The following is a 13,949-nucleotide window of genomic DNA, read 5'->3' as shown; positions in this document are numbered from 1 at the left end:
AAGCAGTTACAATATTGCTGAATTTGTGCTTCAGTGATGACTACTTCAGGAAAAAAAGCACCATGTATGAAAGAAACTATATGTAGTCTAGTGAAAATGCTGTTTAGATATATAAAAGACTTGGCTAGCTGAGGTCTCTGTAGGAAGGCTGATGGCAGGGGCTAAGAGCATTCCCTTAGATCATTCTAGCTCTTTAGGAAGCCCACCCCATCTCTGCTCTGGAGAAAGATTTTTTTTTTCCCATATCACAAACATGAATTCTTTTGTGAGAGTCAGATTATACCTTGGATGTGTGATAAAAGGTAAAGAGTTGCCTTACTGTCTGTCAGTGTGCCTTTGAGGCCAATATGAAGTACATCTGACTCTGGGTTTAGGTTTTTCTATCTATAAATGATCTTCACGTGTCCTTTTAACCCATATTTGTAGGATATTTTGGTGCCTTTGAACAAAATTGTCTCTAGAGACCTGTGCACGCTTCCTTTTTCTATCTCAGGTGCTAATTATATTATGCAGAGCCTCCTCCCAGGATGCTTTATTTTTGAGGGTAGATGGATTTCTTATGTTTTGTTTTAATCAGGTCAGTATGTACATAATACAGTGGCATTTACTTTACTGTAGTTTTTTTCAGATGTTCTTAAAAATCTCTCTGCAGCCACTATATAATACCCTGGTGTGGTTTTGTTATGAAAATGGTACTTAAAAGAAACAGAAATAGCAAAGAATAACTGCATCACTGTGGGAATTTAAATGTGTCTCTTCTGGGTAGGCTTTCCTAGTTCAAGCCAGGGTTTCTTAGGTCTCTTTCCTTGAATAATTTTCTGGGATTTGACATCAGCAGAGCCCCTTGCAAAGCCAAGGAAAGTATCATAAGAAATCAAAGCAATGTGTAGGGTTTTTAACATATGCTACTTCAAGAAAAGATGTGAAAATTGAGAACTTATCAGTCCCTTTGATCTCCTGACAACGTGATTGGGGATGCACCTCTCGCCCAAAGGAATGGCAGGTCTTTCAGGTAAGGGAGATGTGGTGTTCTCTGCAAAACTGAGACTGCTTCTCCTGAGCACCTTCTCTTTCCAGCCATAATTTGGTGTTCCTGGAGGATGACTGCCCCCATGATCTCCAGGTGTGACAGTGGCTGCTGCTGTTTTGGTGTGGGAATAGCAGAGAATTTGCATTTTAATATCAAAACTAATACAGTGGTAATCCACTTTGTTCTCACTGCAACCAGAAATACCCTTCCCTGACCTTGTCTGTCTTCCAGTCATCAGGGGTCTGTGAGTCTTGAGGAAAGGAAAGCTGATCTGAAACTGATAGCATCTTTCAGTTGCCCACTTTGTATTGTAAATAACCCTGCTAAAGGGATTGACAAATTTTTCATGCATTTGAGGATTTTTCTCCTCTTCTGCTGCCACAGTTTGTATCCTTCCCCATTTATTTATCTGGCTGGTTTGGAAACAGACTTCTTTAATAAGTGGGAAACTTCACCATCAGAGAATCTCTGTTTTACTTCTCCACCTTTAATTGACTGTGGTTTTGTTTTTCCTTTTCCTGCCTTCTCCCATGCTTAGTATAAAACTTTCTGACAGTTCTTGACATAGATATCTACATTTTGAAAGTAAATTGAACTTTAAGAAATTGTCTTTTGGCTTTCAGTGAGGATACTCTTATCAACCTTGACTGCAGTTTTAGCCACTGTCCCTTCAAGTCAGTTGTGCTGTCTTTATCTTTTCATTCATTATATGTACTTGTGGTTTTTGCAATGTGTTCATCCTCTTCAGAATTGTGGCAACTGCAACCAATTTGACCAAGCTGCTTCTGGGAGAGACAGCAGAAATGGAGAGGATATCTTATGGAAGCAGCTTTTCACAACCATTTCTGTTGAAGTGGGATAAACCACCTCCAGCAAAAACTTTGCTTTCTGTCATTTAAGCATCTTCCCCAGCTCTTTCTGGAGCTCTTCCTTTGGAAAATAGTTCTTTGGCCTGTCTTTACTCAAAGGTGTACTGCAATTCTTCCCCCCCCCCCCCCTTTTTTTCCTATTTTCCTTCTAGCGAGAACTCTTGCATAAAAAGGAATCTCTGACAGTACAAAGTGCAAGGCTCCTCAGCTTTCTGTAATGCAACTTCTTAGTCAGTGTTTGAAGAAACCAAAAGAGTTTTAAAAGTCCACCTACAAGATGTCAAAAATTACTTTACCTTCAAGCAACATTTTGTGTATGTTTGTATCATTCCTTACAAATCCAACATGTCTGTTTTAAATCCCTATTTACCCACTCTGAGAGTATTTCAGCTCTGTTGGAGTTTTGAACCACTCTAGTTTTTTTAATTCACTTTAGTCTAACTAATTTGTGGCAGTCTGTAATCTCTCAAAGTCTAAAAGAGACCAGTTTCACTTCTGCACAGTAGAGCAGCTCACTCCAACTGAAAATTTTATCAGTCATCAAAAATATGCACCCTCACAAATGTTACTTTTTGTTCTTTTATTTTTATTTGCCTGACAGGGAAGTCACAATAACAACTCTTCTTTCCTGAAAATTACAGACAGAAATGGGATTTTAAAACATAGTTAATATCTGTCCGGAAAGTATCTTTTATATATTGTTGACCCTTCATGTATTGTTGACACACATTCATAGCTGTTAAGTCTGGGGGACCATTATGATTCTGGAATGTGACTTAATAATTCCTATATTAGTCTCAGTAATTTATGGTAGGATGCAGAAATATTACTGTGGGTCAGCTTAAGCCTTTTTGTAACCAGTAGGTGAACTGATATCCTTTTGTGATACTCAAAATTGTAATGAATGGTGGGTCCTCCTCACTGAACAAAACAGTTGAAATTGTAGCAGCTTTAATTGAAAGCTCGAGCATATATCTTTGCTTGCAAAAATGTTTACATGGGTATAGACTGGGCAATGAGGTGCTGGAAAGAAGTGCCCTGGAAAGGGACATGGGGGCCCTGGTCTGTGTCAAGATGAACATGAGTCAGCAGTGCCCTGGCAGCCAGGAGGACCAACCTGGGGTGTTCTGGCACAGCATCACCAGCCAGGCAAGGGAGGGGATTGTCCTGCTCTGCTCTGCTCTGCACTGGGGAGGCCTCAACTCGAGTGCTGGGAGCAGTTTTAGGTGCCACAACATAAAAAAGATATTAAGCTATTGGAGAGCATCCAAAGAACAGCCAGGAGGGTGGTGAAGACTCTGGAAGGGAAGCCATGTGAGGACCAGCTGAGGTCTGTTCAGCCTGGAGGAGACTGAGGGGAGACCTCATCACAGTTACAAATTCCTTGTGAGAGGAAGCAAAGGGCCAGGTACTGATGTCTTCTCTGTGGTGACCAGTGGCAGGACCTGAGGGAATGGCCTCAAGTTGTGTCAGGGGAGGTTTAGATAGGATATTAGAAAAAGGTTCTTCACCCAGACGGTGGCTGGGACTAGAATGGACTCCCCAGGGAAGGGGTCACAGCACCAGCTTGACAGAGTTTAGGAAGTGTTGGGACACCGCCCTCAGGCACATGGTGTGACTCTTGGGGTGTCTTGTGTAGGGCCAGGAATTGGACTTGGTGATCCTGATGGGCTCCTTCCAGCTCAGCAGATTCTGTGATTTGATGATTATACTTTTTGTATAGCCATGAAAAAAGCAATTATAACTGCAGACCAGTAGACAGAAGAGAAGCAAGAAGTCAAGCGAAACAAGCATTAAGTGAAAATCCTGAGGGATGAAAGGGAACTTACAAAGAGAGGGGGTTGAGTTCATTGTCAGCTAGATGGAAGTTGAGCACAGTGAGCAAATAAGCTATCTCCTACTGTGTTCAGGGAAATAGATTTTCTAGTACACTCATTGTAAATAACAAGACCATGTAAGAGATGTGCATCCTCTATATCAACTTCTTTTTTAGAATAAAATGACATTTTGACCCTGAATTTCTGCTACCTTCTTGGATGAGAAGCAAGTAACAATATTTATGGCTAAACAATCTGGTCCTGATTTTAAATGTATTTACTGCTGCAAAATCTGACATCATGTGATAAACTGTTCAAATCATTATATATCCCCACTGTTTAAAAATATGTACTGTAGTTGAAGAATTTCAAAGAAAATTGAGAATGGCCTGAGGGAAGAACTGATGAGAAATCTGTAGTTATCTGCATTTAGAAACAAATGAATCTTTGGAAGCCTTTTTTTGGCTACTGTTTGCCTTTTATGCTTGTATTTTTTAATTTTTTTTTCAGATTGTAACTTTTTTCCTTGGAAAATATAATCTCTTTATTTGACAGGCTGCCACTCACACACCTTCCCTGAAAAAGTCAACCACTGACACTTTCTTCTTCATTCTTATTTGCAGCCAAAAATGTTTGGATTAAGCTTTTGACAGTAGTCAAGAAATTCTGAAGATGGTAGACACTCTCTGTGAAAGCAGTTATTTCTGTAAACCTGTTTATTTCTGTCTGAGTCTTGCTGAATAGTATCAGAATTCATTTTCATCACTGCCAAAATCTGAATTCTGGAGGTGTCACTAAGCAAATCTCTGACTGGAGTTTTATTTCCATGCTATTTGATTTCTGAAGTAATTCCAAACACATTAAGATTGGAAAAGAACAAGCTGAAAGATATAAACAGAGTAAGGAGAGCAAAACTGACAGAGAAAGGAAAAATAGGAAAGAATGCTTCTGTAAAATAGAAACAGAGTGGATCTGTTTATCTGCAAAAGATAGATGGGCTTTGGTTGGTGGTTAGTAAAAGATTGCTCCCATCTCTTTTTTTTTTAAATAATCTATTTCTTTTTTTGTATTTTTAAATTATTTTAATCCCCTTTATGTCTTGTTTGCTTACTTTTCAGTTGCCATGCCTCCTTTTCTGGGCAGGTAATTCTAGACACAACTCTTCACTGCTCGCTTGCCAGACTCTTAGTGTTTTGACAAGTTTTTCAAAGTCAAATATATATTTATAATGACTAAGACAATGGGGCTGTTTGGGGTGGGTTTTTTTTTTTCTAGCTTTTAAATTGCAGGTACAGTTCATGCCTGTACTTTCCAGACTCACATTTGTGGTTATAAATGAGTTTTAGTTGATTTGGGCTAGTAATTTATCTATTCATGTTCCATTCTCTACAAAATTTAAGTTAGAAATAGCTGCCCCAAATTTTCACCTTGGCTAGTGGAGCCTCTCGTTGTCAATGAGAAGCTGAAATGTTCCATTAAAATTTTGTTACATCTTTATGACAGGACATGCTGTTACAGTTTAACCTCAAACAGCAACTAAGCCCCACACAGCCACTAGCTCACTCTCCTCCCAGTGGGATGGTGGAGAGAATTGGAAGAGTAAAAGTGAGAAAAAACTTGTGGGTGAATGATACAGGTAAAGCAAAACAAGGAATTCCTTCGCCATTACCCATGGGAAGGCAGGTGTTCAGCCATCCACAGGAAAGCAGGACTCCCTGATTTCGGAAGACAATTGCCATTCCTCTGAATGTCTCCTCGTTTCTCCCTTCTTCCCACAGCTCTATAGGCTGAGCATGATGCCTGATGCTTGCATGATGAGCACAGAGGCATAGAATATGCCTTTGGTCAGTTGGGATCAGCTATCCTAGCTGCGTCCCCTCCCAGCTTCTTCTGCACCCCCAGCCTCTCCGCTGGTGGGATGGGGTGAGGAGCTGAAGAGCCTTTGACTCAGCACCAACCAAAAAAGCAGTGTGTCATTATTGTCATCCTAAGTCCAAATCATAGTGCCGTACCAGCTACTGGGAAGTAAATTTACTCTATCCCATCTGAACCTGGGTATGTGCAAATGACTTTATGCAGAGTGGAAGTAGTTCACACATTTCCTAGGCCACACTCACATCAGTACCAGGGGTTTATTTCATTCATTGTTTCCCTCTCAGTTCACCGTCTGTTTCTTGCTCATTTTGTCTCTTCATTGGGCTCTCTGCCATCCCCCAGTCTGTTCCAGAATCTCTGTGTTATTGTGTCATCATGGTTGCTAATCTTTTCTTTTCAGCCATCTAGAAGATAGGAGCTCTTTTGCTGAGTATCTAAACAAAACAGTCTCCTCATTCTGCTGTCCCATCAGTGACATCTGAAGTGAAATACTTCATTGGTATATATTAAGCCTTATCCTCCAGAGTAATTTTAGTTAAGAATTTGGCCAAGGCACTGAAGTTTGTGTGATAATTTTATTAAAAAAATAAATTAGTGGAGCGCAAACTCCTTCTACAGATGATACAATAGGAGATTACTTGCCCCTTTCCGGTGAGATCCTGGTTGCAGTTCTGTGCTTAACCTTTTCCCAGCAGTATGACAAAGTTTAAGGTAAATCAGAGGAGGTCCAGAATGCAAAAATAGGAATGACAAGAGATTTAGAAGTGACCTATAAGGAAAACATGAGAAACTTTCCTTTTTTTTTTACTCCTTTCCCATCCAAAAAAGAGATGATCTACACTTATGGCCTCCAGTATAGCAAGGTCTGTCATAAAGAGGTCGGCAGTTACTTGTTCTGCAGGTTTGTGATCACAGGGGAAATAAACCCAGTGAGTTTGCAGCAGAGATTAGCTCCTGTATTAGAGAAACTGTATTTATAAGGGTAGCAAAGTGGTGAAACAGACTGACTAGGAAGATTGTGAACTTGCCTCAGAAAGAATTGGTGCAAGACAGTGCTGTCACAGATGCTCTAGGAAGTGTTTTGCCTGCTTTGTGTCAGGGGACCTTTTACATCTCTGCATTTCTGTGGAAGGGGGAAGAGTGGTTATGCTGGAGGCAGCACACCAATGGTTACCATCAGCTAGTTCTTTGATCTGCAGGAAATTCCTCTCCTGGCTGAAGCTGATGGCAATACAGACAAGCTGTCATGAGCTCAGCGTGGCCTCATTTCCCACACCAACATTAACAAGCTGCTGATCTCTCCTGCTTGGAGTATCCCCTTACATTCTGTGCTCTTTGAGGGGTGCTGGGTTACTGCTAAGCAGACAAAAAAGTGCTGCTAGGGCAAAGAGCAGACTCGATTTTGTTCCTCCTTCAGTAGTTAGCAGTTATCATCATTACCACAAGTCTGGGTGTCAACATGTAGCTCAGCCAGTGAGGAACAGTAAAATATGTTCTGGCCCAGATTCAAGTGGAAGAAATGTTACCTTGTCCCAGAACCATTAGGTTAGCCATTAGGACAGAAGGACAATGGTGGCATTCAGGCCATCTGATACCGTGTTCCTCTGCCAAAGACATCCTGGTGCCATGACTTTAACAAACCTTGTGAAGTACTGGGATCACTGATTCACTAATCTTTCTCTATGAATAAACCTCCCTGGTTCTCCCCAGGATTCATCTCTTTCTATTTTTTTCCTGTCTCTGGTTGAAGGACAGAAGGATGGTATTGCAGAAAGATTTTTATTGGAGAAAGGGCTGAATCGAGTATCCTTCTGTGGTTGTTGTTATTTGTTTGTGTTTTGTTTTGGTTGTTCTTGTAATAAGCAGTGACTGCTCAGGAATTCATACCCCACTGCTGTGGTAAATATTAGCTCTCCAGTTATTGAACATTGGCCCTCTACTCTGTAACACTGTTTTGCTTAGGAATGGCACTGTTTGGATCCTGTTCCCCCTTGCTTTGCTACTATTAAAACTGGGCTTCTAATGAAAGTAAGATTTTGTTATCTGCAGGCCTGAGATGCTAATGTTTTACTTCTTTCTTTTACTCAGGAGGGGATGAATGTGCATATTTTCCTAGCATTCATTACAAATTCTGTACCTTTACTTTTTTTCTGCTCCTCTGCTACTTATTTGGGCACAACTGCTTTCCCTCAATGGACTACACCCTCCAGAATGGGAAAGTGTAGGAGATGATCCGTCATCTTACCTAGGGAACCTTTCAGATTAAGAGCCAGCCTGCTGGCAACCTACTCAGTGTCTGCATTACTGTGCATGTGATGGATTATACATTCCTGGCTGGCTTGCAGATGGACTGGTCCATTTGCCTTGTCTGCAGGCATGAGAGAGAGCTTCCTGCCATCGACTCTCAAAAAATCCTCCATTCACATCATCCAGGGAAGCATTTTTCATTGAGGGAAGCAGTGAAAACACGTGCCCTGCTTGAAGCACCTGCTGCCTGTAGAGCATGACTTCCATGACCAATGGCATGAGGACACTCTCAGCTCTGCTCTCCATGTCAAAAATACAGGCACCAGAGGGAGACAAAGTGAGGGAGAAAGTAAGGTCAACAGCTAGGGCAAGTGATTTAGGAGAATGGAAGTGGGAAGTGTTGTAAATGTCTGTGGGAAGGGGACGGTGTTAGAGATGCTTGAAAGAGGAAGAGAACTAAAAGAAGAACGTGGGTGAAAGCTGGTGAGATAAGGAGTAAAAAAGCCCCAGGGACTGGCTGACACCTAGCAGCTGGATATATGGTGCACTTCCAGCTAAATTTAGATAATAACTTATTATTTAAATCCCGTGTTGCTGTTTTCCCTATCCTGATCTTTTCTTGGTGTAAACTCAAATTTTAGGACTCTTCTTCAGGAAAAAGAGTAAAATAGAAAACCAATAATTAAGAGATGTTATTAGAAGGAAAAAACTCTCAGCGTTTCAAAGCTTCTTTCACAGGTGAAAATGTTTAGAAGGAAGTATATTTTTCATCTGTCTCTTAGATGCCTTGTTCACCTTATGCTACTTCCTTGAAAGTGGATCTCCAGCCAACCATTCATCACCTGTTTTCCTAGCATTCTTTCCAACATTTCTAAGCCTGGGCACTTTTCCATTTCTGTACTCTCATTTACTTCTGTTGTTACATATCCAGAATAGAAATCTTTCTAATACCAAACAGCAATATATTTTCAGGAGTGGCTGTTTAACTGCTTAAAAAGCAACAGTTCATATTTCACTATTGCTTTAAAAATATTTTGTTAGCAGGTTTTCATGGTTATTATTTTTGGAACACTCTAGAACACAATATTTTGGGTGTTTGCCTTTTTCTTTGATGATTCTGTGAGTAGTTATAGAGTCTGCAAAACCCACATTAAAAACTGTAGCTAATGAAATGGGGAAAAGCAAGACTGAGGGTAAAAAAGCAGAGCAGGTGAGCTGAGAGGCCAAGAAACTGGGTGGTTTGGCAAAGTAGCTTGACAGCTGGAAATTTCAAGACAAATTAGGAGGAGCTCTGGGATCTAGACATGCAGTCTGCACTAAATATCTTTGTCTCCTGTTCTCCCACCCTACAGATGAGTAATCTCCAGTGATGTCAGTGGGTGTTATCCTCATGTCCTGAGGGTAATAGATTGGGCCCCCATAGTGTAAGTAATGGCTCATTTTCACTTAAGCTGGAAAATCATCTAAGTTTCCCCTAAATATTCCACAGGGGAACTGAGAGGGAGGAAGAAAGGTTTAATATTCCTTTCTAGTTGCATCACTTGCGTGTTTCACAGTTGAGCTGCAGAGTACAAATGCAGATTTGGAATTGTTTAAATGACAAGAGTGATTGCTTAGCTTCTCAAATATTTTGGCTGTTTAGATACTCAGCCAAGCCGCAGTTCTTTCCCCAACAAATGCGCTCATGGGAGAGCAAATGGTAAAGAACACGAACAGCCTGAAGTTGAGTGACTGTGCTTTTGGCAGCAAGGTGCCAGCTGTCATTGGAAACAAGTCCAGAATTTGTTGTCAGGATCTTCCTAAGGAAAGTGAACCTTCAAAAAAGTTATAAAAGGAATGCAGCAATTCAGCAGTGTCTGCTAATGATGTTTATGCTACTTTATGTCGGAAAAATGGCTAGATCATAAACTACTTCTGACAATGGTGTTCCTTGTTCTATACAAAGATGCACACACAAAATCTGGGGGGGCAAAAGGTGTCCTGGTTCTTTAGTCTCATGAGTCTTGAGTAAATTTAATTTAAAAAAAAGGAAATAAAACCCAAAATGTGTGCTCAGAGAACATGAAAGCTTACCCATGTGAAATTTTTTATGAATTATGAAAATGGGCACTGCGCTGTAGGAAAAATCCAAGGAAATTCTGTAGCTTTCTAGAGGAAGCCTAGCACAGAAGCTAGGTGTTCTTCAGATGTTTAAGGCTCCATCCTTCATGTAAATGCTTAGTTTCACTTAACAATCAAGAAAGGGGAGATTGGGAAAGATGGGAAGAAATGACTAGAACAAATGTAAACTTTGCAGATCCCAAGTGGAAGCAACAGAGAGAGTGAGAGTAATTTCAGACCTGACTCTTCCAGGAGCTGAAGCTCTGCCTCATACTAGACAGAGGTGGCTGAACTCAGCCCTGGCACATGGAGAGTGACGTGCCACATAAAAATGAAATTAGGGAGGGCTCAGAGCAGCCCATTGCTCCCCCTTTTTCATTGAATGCTCTTCTTAGCTGTCCTGCAGTTTTAGCTTGAGTTTACCAGGGCTCACTTGAAGTATTTCCCTTTGATGTCAGTAAAGCAGATCCATAGCCCATGTGTACTGAAGTTTAATAAAAGATATCCTTATTCATAACTGCCTTTCCAGCATTGCTGCAGCAATTCAGATTTAATTTGTGGGTAGGAATGATTTGCATGTAAAGAACAAGTACTTCAAAGTATGTGACGATAAGAGACTTATGTAAAAATTAAGCGGTCTGCAGTCCGCAGGATAACTGCAATAGTTTTGCATCCCAGCCAGAGACCTCAGAGAAGTACCAGACTGAGAGAATACTCCAACTGGAACAGCACAAAACAGATCTTTAATGAAAGCAATTGAAATAACACTAAATAAACTGTTTTAATGGAGTTCCAAAGAGATGTGTAAAAGCTGCTAGTAAAGTCAATTGAAAGCCTGTCACAGTGCCTCAAAAGTCCCTTCACAGCCCTCCTGCTGGCAGCAGTTCAAGTCTCTTTACAGCACATTAGAGGTAAGTGCAGCAGTATTATACCAGGCCCTTTGAAAAAGTAATAAAAATATTCTCCCTCTGAGAGAAACCCACTGCTGCTAGGAGAGGAACTGCATGCCCTTTGGTCTGGGAGTCATTTGTTTCTTCAGCTGGGATAAAGAAGAGTCTTTAATAATTTGCAAAGCTTTTGTTAATAGTTGTATTCCCTGTGCTTGCCTCCTAATAGCAAGAGACATCCATTAAAATGTGCTGCTCAAAATCAGGTCTAAACAATTAAGTTCAGTGGCCCAAAAGTCCTTTTTCAAATTGTAGCCTGCATTGGATAGGTTAAACTGTAGCTTATGCCAAGTAGCACTAACCTGCTGTGAGACCATGCTCAGAAGTTCTCAGCAGAAACCTTCTTTGCTTGGCCAATGATCTCGTGCTGTGTGATGATGTGAACACAGGTGAAGTGTATGAGGTGAAGTTCTGGTCCCTTTTTTTTTGTCAGTACTGACCTGTGCCATAGGGAAGCTTCTGTGGAAACACAATGCAGCAAGATGCAGGGAGCAGTGCCTTTCCCCCGTGGTGATGGCTCACCTGGGAGAGCACAGTTCCTGCAGCATCTGTAATGGGTGGCCACCTTAAAAATTAACAGTAGATTGCCTCTGCTATGGAAACTGCTGTTTTCCCTTGCCACATACACAGACCTATAAAAAAACTTATCTAATAGGATTTTTTGTCCAGGCCCATAAATCCAACATGGCAACATTAAATCTTCTGTCTCCTGGGAGTGCTGGAAGCAGGTTCTGTGACTGCTGAGAAGATGACCCTACACTAGGCATGAATGCAAAAGCTGTTGAAGGTGCATCTGTGTTACTAATATTGTGTATGCATTGCTACATTGGATGCAAAGTATGAGAAGATTCATGGTGTCAAATGAAAGATTTTCAACTAACAAATAGAGTTTGAACAGAGGACCAAGAGCCCAATTTGCTCAATATTTTAAACAAAAGATTCTGAAAAAGAGTGTTTGTTTTAATTTATCATCTGTATTTTATCTTTCATTTTGAAATTTCTATTCTGATATGTGATAGCACAAATTATTTTTACCAATCATAAAAAGAATGTTGGATAATTTCATTCTAAAACCAAAAAAAGAATGCTCATTTTCTGCTAAATGCTTCAGTTCCTATCAGGGCAGTAATTTTTTTATACATGGAGTAGTTCAGATGGCAAGATTTCAGGTGGCCCTTTTGACAGTAATTTGGAACAGGTACCAAAAAGTGAAAGAGCCTTGGAAAAAGTCTTCTTAAATAAGGGCCAAAAAAATCCTTTCTGCCATAATCACTGCATTCTGTACAATTCACATATTTTCTAAAGAAATTATTCAAGTTGTGATACAGAAGCATTTAAAAGAATAGTTTTTAAATCTCTCCTTGTGAACCTATGCTCTGCTTAATAACATAAGCAGAGCTGCATAGCCTTAGCAGGAAGGAAGACATTAAACAAGCTAATATTAAGCTTCTCAAAGTTGAACTGTTTTCAGCAGGAAAGAAATTTGAGGACACTAGACATTAGGCCAAGATAAAAGCAAGGATGGATGGATGTGTTATGAGATGTGGGGCATGAGAAGAGGATGCTGGTTTGTAGTTGCTCTGTAAGACATCTGACCTGTGTCTGGTGGCAGGGGATTAGTGTTTGGGATTCCAGTAAAGAGGCTTCTCTTTTAGTGGGGAAAAGAGAGACCATGTGGTGGCCAAAAGGATGGCAGGCATGGGGTTGTCCAGAGCCCTGCACAGCCACAGAATAACTTTCTCACGGGCACTGGATTAGCAGGTTTGCACTGAGAAGAGTAAAATAATCAGTGTTTATAGTAAATGCATTCATCTCATGGCTGCTGCTGTTTTAGTTCCAAATTTGTATGCACACATGATTCTGTTTAGATCCAGACAGATGGAGAAAACTTTTAGCTGTCATTTTTGTTACATTTTAGACAATCAAAGTATCTCCCTGTGGCCTCTTCTGCTGCACCCAGCCTAGGATATGGATCACTAGTGGCACATAAAGATACATGCCTATGCTGTGTGATTCTGTATCTTTGTTTTTATTATCTGCCATAACCAGTAACAAAGAGATTTGTGCAGATGACTATCAACAGTCGCTGGAAAGACACTGAAGCCCCAAGGTCCTAGTAAACCTGGTATCTCCCCTAGCAGGCTGGGGGAATTTGAGCTGTGATCTGGTTTCCTCATCTCCAAGGGCAGAACACATAAGCTGATTAATGGAGTGGATGGCATTGCCACAGCCTCCCGAGGCCTCCATGTTTTACATACACAACAGCTCCCCTCGATAGAAACAGGGGGTAAGAAACGGCCAATAGACATCTGTTGTTTGTGTTTTGTAATGCCTTAGGTGGGCAAATTGTGTTGCCTTTGCAGTGATGTACAATTGTCCGTTTGATTGTGTTATGATAAACTGCATCAGAGAAAAGAGGCATAAGATATCTGCACATTTGGAAAATGGGGAATTAAATCATAGGAGTAGTTTAAAGACATCAGTGTATGTACCTGCTGATGCTGTATACTGCTTTTGGGCTGCATGTGGTGGCATCTTGATCTATCATTCATTGTGATCTTAAAAAGGGCAAGGGGATCTTAAAAACTATATGTGTTGAAGAAAATATCCCATAGTAGTGATGCAACAGTTCAGAAAAGACATCAGAAGACATTTTAATCTGCTTTTCTCTGCATTCAAGATGAAAGCAGGACAGTATTGAGCTAAAAATTGGCAAAGGGACTGGAAGAGAGCAGATCTGGGCAAGGCTTTGGATGTCATTCTTTGGCTTTTTGCTGCTGGGGTGTAGGATCCTGCCACTGTGCTGCCTGGCACCTGGACATGACATGTGTGTGGCAGGTGGGTACGAGCACGCTGTTACCCTGCCAGCGAGCGCTTGGTGCCTCTCCACTGCACCACTGCGAAAGCCCTGTGCTCTGGCAACCGTTCTTCCATGCAAAATGCTTTTGAGCTTCTCAGAATAATTGGATGGGAGGATTACGTGTTTAGGATGAACTTGGATTTGTTCCATTTGAACTGTAAACACAGGGTTTATTTAAATGCCCTATGCTGAAAAAGACCTATT

This window comes from Vidua macroura, chromosome 1, assembly GCF_024509145.1.
Source record: "Vidua macroura isolate BioBank_ID:100142 chromosome 1, ASM2450914v1, whole genome shotgun sequence".
Taxonomy (NCBI): Eukaryota; Metazoa; Chordata; class Aves; order Passeriformes; family Viduidae; genus Vidua; species Vidua macroura.
Note: the sequence above shows the minus strand (reverse complement) of the source record.